The 9,222-nt window shown below is 54.6% G+C and overlaps 1 long non-coding RNA gene across 1 annotated transcript; it reads right to left on the bottom strand.

Moving 5' to 3' along the window:
* Positions 1–5,641: 5,641 nt before the first annotated feature.
* On the bottom strand, positions 5,642–8,329 carry LOC119097748 (uncharacterized). The gene is made up of 3 exons (XR_005094183.1): positions 8,245–8,329; positions 7,162–7,285; positions 5,642–5,807 (listed from the first exon to the last, which is right to left on the bottom strand). It is a non-coding gene; the product is annotated as an uncharacterized LOC119097748 (long non-coding RNA).
* Between the last annotated feature and the right edge of the window lie 893 nt (positions 8,330–9,222).

Raw genomic sequence — 9,222 nt, forward strand, 5'->3', positions numbered from 1 at the left:
TACGGCCGCGCTTTTTCAAGGCCCCGCAGATGCGAACAGATAACAGCAGTGCGATTTTCCAGGCCAGATGACAGCAACAGCAATGGCGGTCGCAGGCCGTACTGCTCAGATGCAGCAAGCTGTTAGCCCAGCTTCCTGCTTTGTTATTACATGTCAGTACAAATTCTCAGACATGGCGACTCCAAGACGTCGTCCCACAGTGCAACATGGAGGCCAACGCAAACAAGCCGTGGCCATCTCCCAGCCCCGTCCGCAGGGCCACCACCGCCACTGAAATCAAACGCCAAGTTTCTGGCCACCGAATTCTGCACCAAACATTGGCGCACACATGGCTCACCGCCCCAGCCCTCGTTTCCGGAACATGACCGCTGGCTGGTGGTGATGCCCTTGCGGCCCAGTGCAGGTCTCCTTGCGTGAGTGCTTGGTTGCCAGCTGAGCACCGCCTGCGCTGCGTTCGCCAGATCCCGAGCACCGTCTTCAGCTTCGTTCTCCGCCCCAGTGGACACTCCCATCGCCAGGAGTTCGCTGCGTTCACCAGATCCTGAGCACCGTCTTCAGCTCCGTTCTCCGCCCCAGTGGACGCTCCCATCGTCAGGATTTCGCGTTCCCCGGATCCTGAGCACCGTCTTCAGCTCCGTTCTCCGCCCCAGTGGACACTCCCATCGTCAGGAGTTCGCGTTCACCAGATCCTGAGCACCGTCTTCAGCTCCGTTCTCCGCCCCAGTGGACACTCCCATCGTCAGGAGTTCGCGTTCACCAGATCCTGAGCACCGTCTTCAGCTCCGTTCTCCGCCCCAGTGGACACTCCCATCGTCAGGATTTCGCGTTCCCCGGATCCTGAGCACCGTCTTCAGCTCCGTTCTCCGGCCCAGTGGACACTCCCATCGTCAGGAGTTCGCGTTCACCAGATCCTGAGCACCGTCTTCAGCTCCGACACTCCCATCGTCAGGAGTTCGCGTTCACCAGATCCTGAGCGCCGTCTTCAGCTCCGTTCTCCGCCCCAGGGGACACTCCCATCGTCAGGAGTTCGCGTTCACCAGATCCTGAGCACCGTCTTCAGCTCCGTTCTCCGCCCCAGGGGACACTCCCATCGTCAGGAGTGTATTTTCCTGTTCAGTTGTGGCAGGGGTGTGTTTTCACAAACAAGATTAGGGATAAGCGGGAGAAATAGCAACACCTGCCCTCAAAATGCAAAAAAGACGTTACAGGACTGGACTTCAGCATCCAAATTTTGGAAATAAAGTGAGCCATGTCTGTGGATAAATACGGTTTTGACTACTCTGAGGTAGGCTAAGGCATTTTGTCTTGCTCAGTAGCTCCAACTAAATTTGCAAAACTACGCCTTTGGCCGCAGCGGTTCGTGGGTTGTTGAGCCAGACCAGGACATAGCAGCGGCGCAAGAAATATCATTAGAAAATAAACCGATGATGAGTCCACAATGCCACTTGTGGCGCAATTTTTTCGTTTCTTTTGCAGCAGTGTTACCCATGTGTGATTCGAAGTCGCCTCGACCTACTTGCTCCATGTTCAGTAGGATACATTCAAAAACACACACACACACACACACACACACACATATATATATATATATTAATAATATATATATATATATATTTAAGCTAACACGCACCAGTTTTCGGAAACATGCTTACTGGCACAGTTCTGCTTCTATGCGGACCATATGCCGCTGGGCAAGCGGCAGACAGTGGCAAACGAACGCCTCGAACAAACCAACAAGGGACAAATCGTGATAAGAAGGGGCAAACAAACGCCTAGAACAAACCCCAAAAACGGGTGCCAACGCATGCGCGCACGGCTGACGACGAGCGCTTATGAGGGCAGATGATTCGGAGGAGCGGTGGAGTAGCCTACAAAACATTAGCAACCTCGTCAGCGCCGGCACAGTCACAATCTGCCGGGCCGTGAAGCTACTCGGGTACTCGCATGTGTGCTGTGAATGGGTGCTGCACTGCTTCCGACAAGAGCAGAAGAATGCACGCGCAGAGGCTGCGCAGGAGTGCTTGAGCAGTACGAAGCTGGCTACAAACAGGTTCCGGACTTAACAGTCACTTCTGATGAGACGCGGGCGCATTTCTGCGGCCCGCTGGCCGAAAACAAGAGCAAGGAGTAAAATAAATCCGACGAGAGGACCACACCCCAGCCCAAGCTCAGACACATGGGCGGGGGTTGTAGCGATTGGGGGGTTTGGTCGCGCCCTGCTACAATCATATTGCGCTGACGCGCGGGTGGGATGGCCATGTGTACGGTGTTCTGCGACACAGACAGCACAATCAGCACCGACGTCCTTCCCGGGATAAGACGATTAACTCCACATAGTACTCCTCGCACCGAAGAAGATTATTGGAGCCATGCCAAAAAAACACTATCCGAGAGAGGCCACAGATTTCAGCACCATCACGACAACGCACGACCTCACGTCGCCGTCGTGTGAGACGGCGACGCTTTTGAGAGGATGTGAAATCCCCACTACCCAACACCCGCTCTATTCGCCTGACCTGGCCCCGGCGACTTTTCCATTCTCCCAAAACTCAAGCGAGCAAAAGTGAAAAATAGTCTATCAGTGCCGGGGAGCTGGAACGGTATTGTGGCGCGTTTTCGGAGGCACCAGAAAAGGAGAGGCTGGTGCGGCCCGCAGGATGAGAGTGAAACGGCTTCGTAAGTGTGCACGGCTTGGATGCTAAGATATACTTATCTGTTGCATGTTGGCCTGGACTTTTAAAACAACTTCCACAAATTCTGAAGCGGCCCCTACAACTCGAGTACCGTCAGTGGCAAAACCCAAAAATCGCATATGTTCCAATCAGCGTGGTGAGAGGAAGGTTTGCGTGACATTTTGGTCGAGATCGGACCACTTTGCGTGATGCAGCGCGGGCAAATCTGCCCCATAGGCTGAGCAAAGGCCGGCGGGATTTGCTGCGAGCGACATAGCGACATCACATCAGTATCGAGCTTCTCCAGCCCTTTCACGGGTCTTGGCACGCTCTTGGCTCACTGTGTTCATGGACCGTGGTTGCCGTCCAATTTAAATTATAGCACAATTGTACCGCTTGTCAAAAACGTGTGTTTATTACAGGAGCGTTTGTTTTGAAAAATCGGCTGCGGGGAAATGAACCGATAAGGTTAATCTAACCTATCCCAGAACCTGATTTGTTCCCGGATTTCGGCCACTTTGGTTTACGTCTCCGATAACGGAATAGAATAACTCTTAAATGATCACGGATGATGACTTTGATATGGCTGCGAAGGTGTGACTACATTTCAGAGCGATGTGAAGGTATAATTTTTAAATGTTTTAAATGGAGTATGATTTACAGAAAAAAAACATCTGAGAAACTCGAGCCATTGTGATCAACGAACATAGGTGTCGTCCATCGTTGATCGAAGGTGGCTCCAGGCGCAAAAGACAGTACGGTGGGAAATGGCGTGGTCCGGCACGTACGGACAAGAGCATATAGGACATTTTGAGTGCACTGCCACGATGTAACTAAATATCATGTGTCAAAGCATTATATGTTTGAGCATTACATATCTAAACATAAAACTTATTTTACACGACCTTCTCACGAAACATGTCAATAATTATGAAGACAATTTGGGTTGATACTGGCGACCGGATGCGTCTCCGCAGCGGCCGTCTTAAAAAAATGTCGCGACCAACGCTTTGACATGTGCCGGAAGTTGATATAAGCAAGAAGGGTTGTGAATCTTTATGCTTCGGGGATGATGAGTTGGGAGTTTGCATGCTGAAATTAATAAATCTTGCGCGTACCAGAGGGTTGGATAAAGCCATGTCATCAAAGAGGCATTGGTCATACAGAGGAAACTGTAGGTTTCGAAGCTGTGCACATGGCCAGATATATTAGCAAAAGGTGATCAACACCATCCCAACATTTCTTTTGCTCTGGAACAGAACCGCACAAAATGTTACATTCCAATCCTTGACACCCTTTTTGTGGTACAAACTGGCGGAAGATACAGCACCGAACTGTACTTTAAATCGTCCTGCCCAGCAGAGCAGTTCAATCTGTTCTGATAGATCGGCTGGTTAGAACGCCTGCATTCTGATTCACAGACCTGCGGCGGGGTGGGTTCGAGTCGCCTGAGTCGTGCGCTTTTCCCCTTTACTGGCACAGCCTACGGCCGGTGGCAGCGCCCGCGCCAGGAAAGCAAACAGACTGTGTCTGTGTGAAGCTACCGTTTTCACAAAGTGCCCCAGTAAAAGTTAACTCACGTTTCACTCAGCGGTGACGAAAGTATTTCTCGCACACCAAGACAGCGGTAGTATTCAATAACCACTCAATGGTAACGCGTGATAAAAAGCAATGGTAGTCAAACGTGATCTGCATTCGTCAAATCATGACTCCACAGAAGATGTCCCTTGAGGACGAGATCGAGGATCCTGTCAACACCACCCAGAGAGCAACATCGCTACCGCTCTGATACCCTCCTAGGCGGCCCTGGGGCCACTTCACAGGCTCTAGTGTGACGAGGAGTAGCTTCAGCAACATTTTGCACGGCATGGACTTTCCTGGATTAGTTCATCACTTCGTTTCGTTCACTGAATCGTTTCGCTGAAATGCACAACATCCAAAAACTGCCGTGCTGTGGCTCTCACCCTTAAAACCTTTCATGATCAGCAACTCAAACGTTCAACTTATTTTGCTCGGCACACATCGGACAGAACTCAGCGTGGATCACTGGGCTCATCCCTTATAGTACGGACTTGGATCATGCAGAGCTGCGCTCGGGCCGTGCGTGTGGTATGCCCTGACGCTGCCCTGCGTGCGACATGACCTAACTCAGCAACCCCGGACTGGCAACGTCATTACCGGAGAGCCCTGCACCTGCTGCTCAGTGCAGTGAGTAGCAGCCACGGCGGCGGCGGATGCCATTGCTGCAGCGTCCAATGTGTCCAGATTGTGTGTCAATACGCCCAGTTACGAAAGACCATCTGAGCCTGCGCGGTATGACCTTGCCCTATACAGCTCCGCTTCGCTCGGGAACTACACACCGGGTAAAATGCGCATTAGTTCGTAATCGCAGCTCAATAAATAGCTATACCGGATATGCGCGAGGAAGACCTCCAGATCCTATTTGTTTCGACTCGTAAGTTTTCATAGTAAAATGCCGACATTCCATAATAAGTGAATGCCAGGTTATCAAGCAGCGATAGGTATGGAGAAAATGGACGTTTCATGGTGACGCTGATGGTTACAAGCGCTACCATGAAACGTCACGTTTTCACAATGTATACAATGTATGATCTGATAAGTTGTTTAACCAATATCTTCTGGTACGTATACTGAACGCCGACCTTTGCAAAGAATTACTACTACGCCAACAGCTGGTAAAAGGACAGTCACTCATTTCAGCCCTTTCGCTCTTTTCGACAGCTGACCACCAGAGATAATCTGCTAGATGGTCCAGCGGCACATGTGACGGTTAGGATCACTAACACTGCAACCTCTCACGTCCAATCCCACGACAGAACCGGTGAAATGTTCGAGCAGTGCGCGGGATTCGAACCAACGTCCCAGTGCTGGACCCGGTATCGCACCATTCACGCCCGCTCCTCGTCTCCCCGTCAGCGCTGGCGAATGGTTTAGTTCCGCAGCTCACCGCCAGGGCCGAGTCAGCGCGTCGTCGGAAGAGTTCGGCGCGTCGGCCGAGCTCTCGCCACTTGTCCTGTAGCTTGGCCGCCTCCCGACCGATAGCCCTCGCCTGCTCCAGACTCTGGTCCAGCTCGGAGCGACGCTCCCGGCCGTAGCCATCGCGCTCGCCTCGACCTGTGGACACGGGTCAGCTCAGCGCGCGCCAATCGCCCACCACAGCCTGTGGACACGGGGCGGCTCGGGGCAAGCCAATCGCTCATCGCGGCCTGTGGATACGGGTCGGCTCAGGACACGCCAATCGCCCACCACAGCCTGTGGACACGGGTCAGCTCAGGGTACGCCAATCGCCCATCACGGCTTGTGGACACGGGTCAGCTCAGCGCGCGCCAATCGCCCATCACGGCCTGTGGACACGAGTTAGCTCAGCGCGCGCCAATCGCCCATCACGGCCTGTGGTCACAGGTCAGCTCAGCGCGCGCCAATCGCCCGACGCGCCAGACCGGCGCCGCAGCGGCGAGAGAGGGACATGATAGGCTAGTCGCCTGTCGGAAGAACACGCTCACTTGGGAGCGCGTGACACGTGACACGTGACGTGACGAGACGCGGGATGTGACGCGACATGTGATGTGACACGTGACACGTGACGCAGCACGTGTGCGATACGTGACACGTGACGTGTCGCACGTGACACGTGACACCCGCCACGTCCATGGATAAGGCATAGACGTGGGAGTTACGGGCACGCTGGCTTCGTTACGTGGTGACTGCTAAAATAAGTCACAATCTCAGTCACAGTTCGACGGAAACAAACCATCGATGGTACTGAGCTTAGAGAGAAAGGTATCCTCGGCGTCGCTGGCCGGAGGCACTTTATGCTGGGACGTTGCTGTCTTGCAACTAGATCAGGAGGGATCTTCACTGCCCCCACTGTAGCTACGAACTACTACGGACTACGAACTTCCACGGACTGCCCCCACTACAGACTACGAGCGTAGCCAAAAAGTAGGGCGTGACCTACTGGAATCCTGTGCACTTCCAGGCGGCAGCCGGGATCATACAACCGTTCATACGATTTGGGCCCCAGATAATCGTGTTGTACCCCCGGGGCTTAAGCCAGTCTCCAGAAATCGCCTGGCCATTCATCTGTCCCAGGGCGGCAAATCCTGGTGGACACGCCCTGGCAGGTGCCTCAGCTGTCACCAGGGACGGACACACCTCTCCCTGCCTAGAGCGACCCATACCTTCGCTGTCGCTAGACTCGCAGTGGATGGTTGGCTCAGCGCTATCCCTGCCCACTGTGAGCCATACCATCGGTGTTGCTGGCCTTGCAGTGAAGGGCGGGGGGGGGGGGGGGGGGAGGGTTCGGAGCTCTCCGTGCCCAATGTGAGCCACACCTTCGGTGTCGCTAGTCTCGCAGTGGAGGGCGGGCTGAGAGCTCTCCCTGCCTACAATGGGGCATACCTTCACTGTCGTTGGCCTCGCAGTGGAGGGCGAGCTCAGAGCTCTCCCTGTCACATGTGAGCCGTACCTTCAGTATCGCTGGCCTCGCAGTGTAAGGCAGGCTCGGAGCTGACCGCTCTGGCGGCGCTCAGCTTGCTACTGATGAGCGCCTGGCGGTCCGACAGCTGGCTCAGCAGAGAGCGGGCATCCTCCTGCGCGAGAGCGAACGCTGTGATCCGCAGCCATTACCAGAAACACGCAGCATCCCAGCTTGGAGAGAAAAGTGGGCCAGCTCCAGAGATATGCATCTTTTTTGCTACTGCCACAAGTTGGGTTAGATTTTGCAGTTTTCCTCCGCTCGGTCCTCCCAAAACAGTCTATTTTGCGAAATTACACCCGCATCCCAAACAATTTCTATCGGCATTCAGAAAGTGGATAGCTTGGATGATAATTTGCGTCGATTGTATGTGTCGTGGTACTGATATTTCTGCTATATCCAAATGGCATCGCATGACCCCATCATCTGAATTTATTGATTTATGTTCGCTGATTCACAGTTGCAGCATGCTAGCAGGCAAAAGTGTAACCGAAGAACAACATTCTTAAGATGCACCTTGACTCAACCATTTCGACGTCCCGTTTGAACCACAAACAAACTCCAGTCCCTTGTTCGTTTACAAAAGCAGCTAAATCGAACCCAACGACCGAACAGACACGAACTCGCCGCAAACGGCTAAACACTGCGTAAAATCAGCTGGCGCAGCGGCGAGACATTCCGCACACAATCAGCTGACAGAGCGGCCGAATATTCCGAGCCGCGTCGTCTGTCGTGGCGCGACGGCGTTGGCCGCTGCCCGGGCTGCAGCGGAGCAACTGTCGGTGTCTCGCCGCAGCAGTGGTCAGGCCCCGGCTGGTGCCACTGGCCGCTGCCCCGGCTGCAGCGGGGCAACTGTCGGTGTCCCGCCGCAGCAGTGGTCAGACCCCGGCTGGTGCCACTGGCCGCTGCCCCGGCTGCAGCGGGGCAACTGTCGGTGTCCCGCCGCAGCAGTGGTCAGACCCCGGCTGGTGCCACTGGCCGCTGCCCCGGCTGCAGCGGAGCAACTGTCGGTGTCTCGCCGCAGCAGTGGTCAGGCCCCGGCTGAGGCCACTGGCCGCTGCCCCGGCTACCGACCTGCTGCTGCTGGAGCGCCGCTGCGTCCGCGCGGAGCGGCTCCAGCTGATTGAGCTCCGTCTCCTTCCTGATGACCCACTCCAGCAGCTCCTGCAGGAGAGCAGCAGCCCGCCGCGCCCCTCGCGGCCCAGCTCCGCCTGCGACCTGCGGACGGCACCGGCGCCGGGTCAGCTGAGGTGGACCTCAGCGGCCACTGCGGCGGACACAGGTGGTTACATATCTGAAGGATTGGGGATCCTCCTGAATGGGTAGATCGTGTGGACTACACACACGAGGGGAGAATCCTATGAACGTGGATGTGGCAAAGGTGCGGAAATGCACGTCTCGCAAGTCGGAATCGCGATCTTAGGCCAATGTTCATCAACGTTAGTGTGACCGTCGCCACGCCTGAGGCCGTACCTGCGATCTCCACTCTCCACTCATGTCCGCACTGGACAAAGTAAGAGGAAACACGTCTAAACGTGACGGAGGACACAAATCGCATGATATTTTCGCCGTGCCAGTCATATCTTGTCTGTTATCATAGTTATCTGTTATCGTAGTTATCTCTGGTAGATCATCAGAGCCTACTGGTCTCCGTGGTAAACGCGTGGCTCTCCAGTTCAAGCATTATGACCTAACCGTGTGACCGTACGGCTGTGACGTCACTGTGGCCTGGCCGCGTGAATGTCAAGCTGACCTGGTTTCAAAAATCATCCTCAGTAATCGATCAACGATGGCACACACCCAACATGTGCGCAAACACGTGCCATAACTCACAACTCTCATCCTGCGTGCTTCCAGCCCACTGGCACGGCGTCCCGTTAGTTGCGGGCACGTCCGCGCGATGTCGCTGCTGATGAGAACAAGTGTGCAGATGGCGCTAATGCTTCCCCGCCCCGGCACGGATCCAAGCGCAATCAAGCAGGCAGGCGCTCATGGATGACATGTCTCTGTCCTAGCCATGGTCATAATAACGCACTGTGCCGTAACACATTC

Source organism: Pollicipes pollicipes, unplaced genomic scaffold, assembly GCF_011947565.3.
Source record: "Pollicipes pollicipes isolate AB1234 unplaced genomic scaffold, Ppol_2.1 Scaffold_4323;HRSCAF=5089_pilon_pilon_pilon, whole genome shotgun sequence".
Lineage (NCBI taxonomy): Eukaryota > Metazoa > Arthropoda > Thecostraca > Pollicipedomorpha > Pollicipedidae > Pollicipes > Pollicipes pollicipes.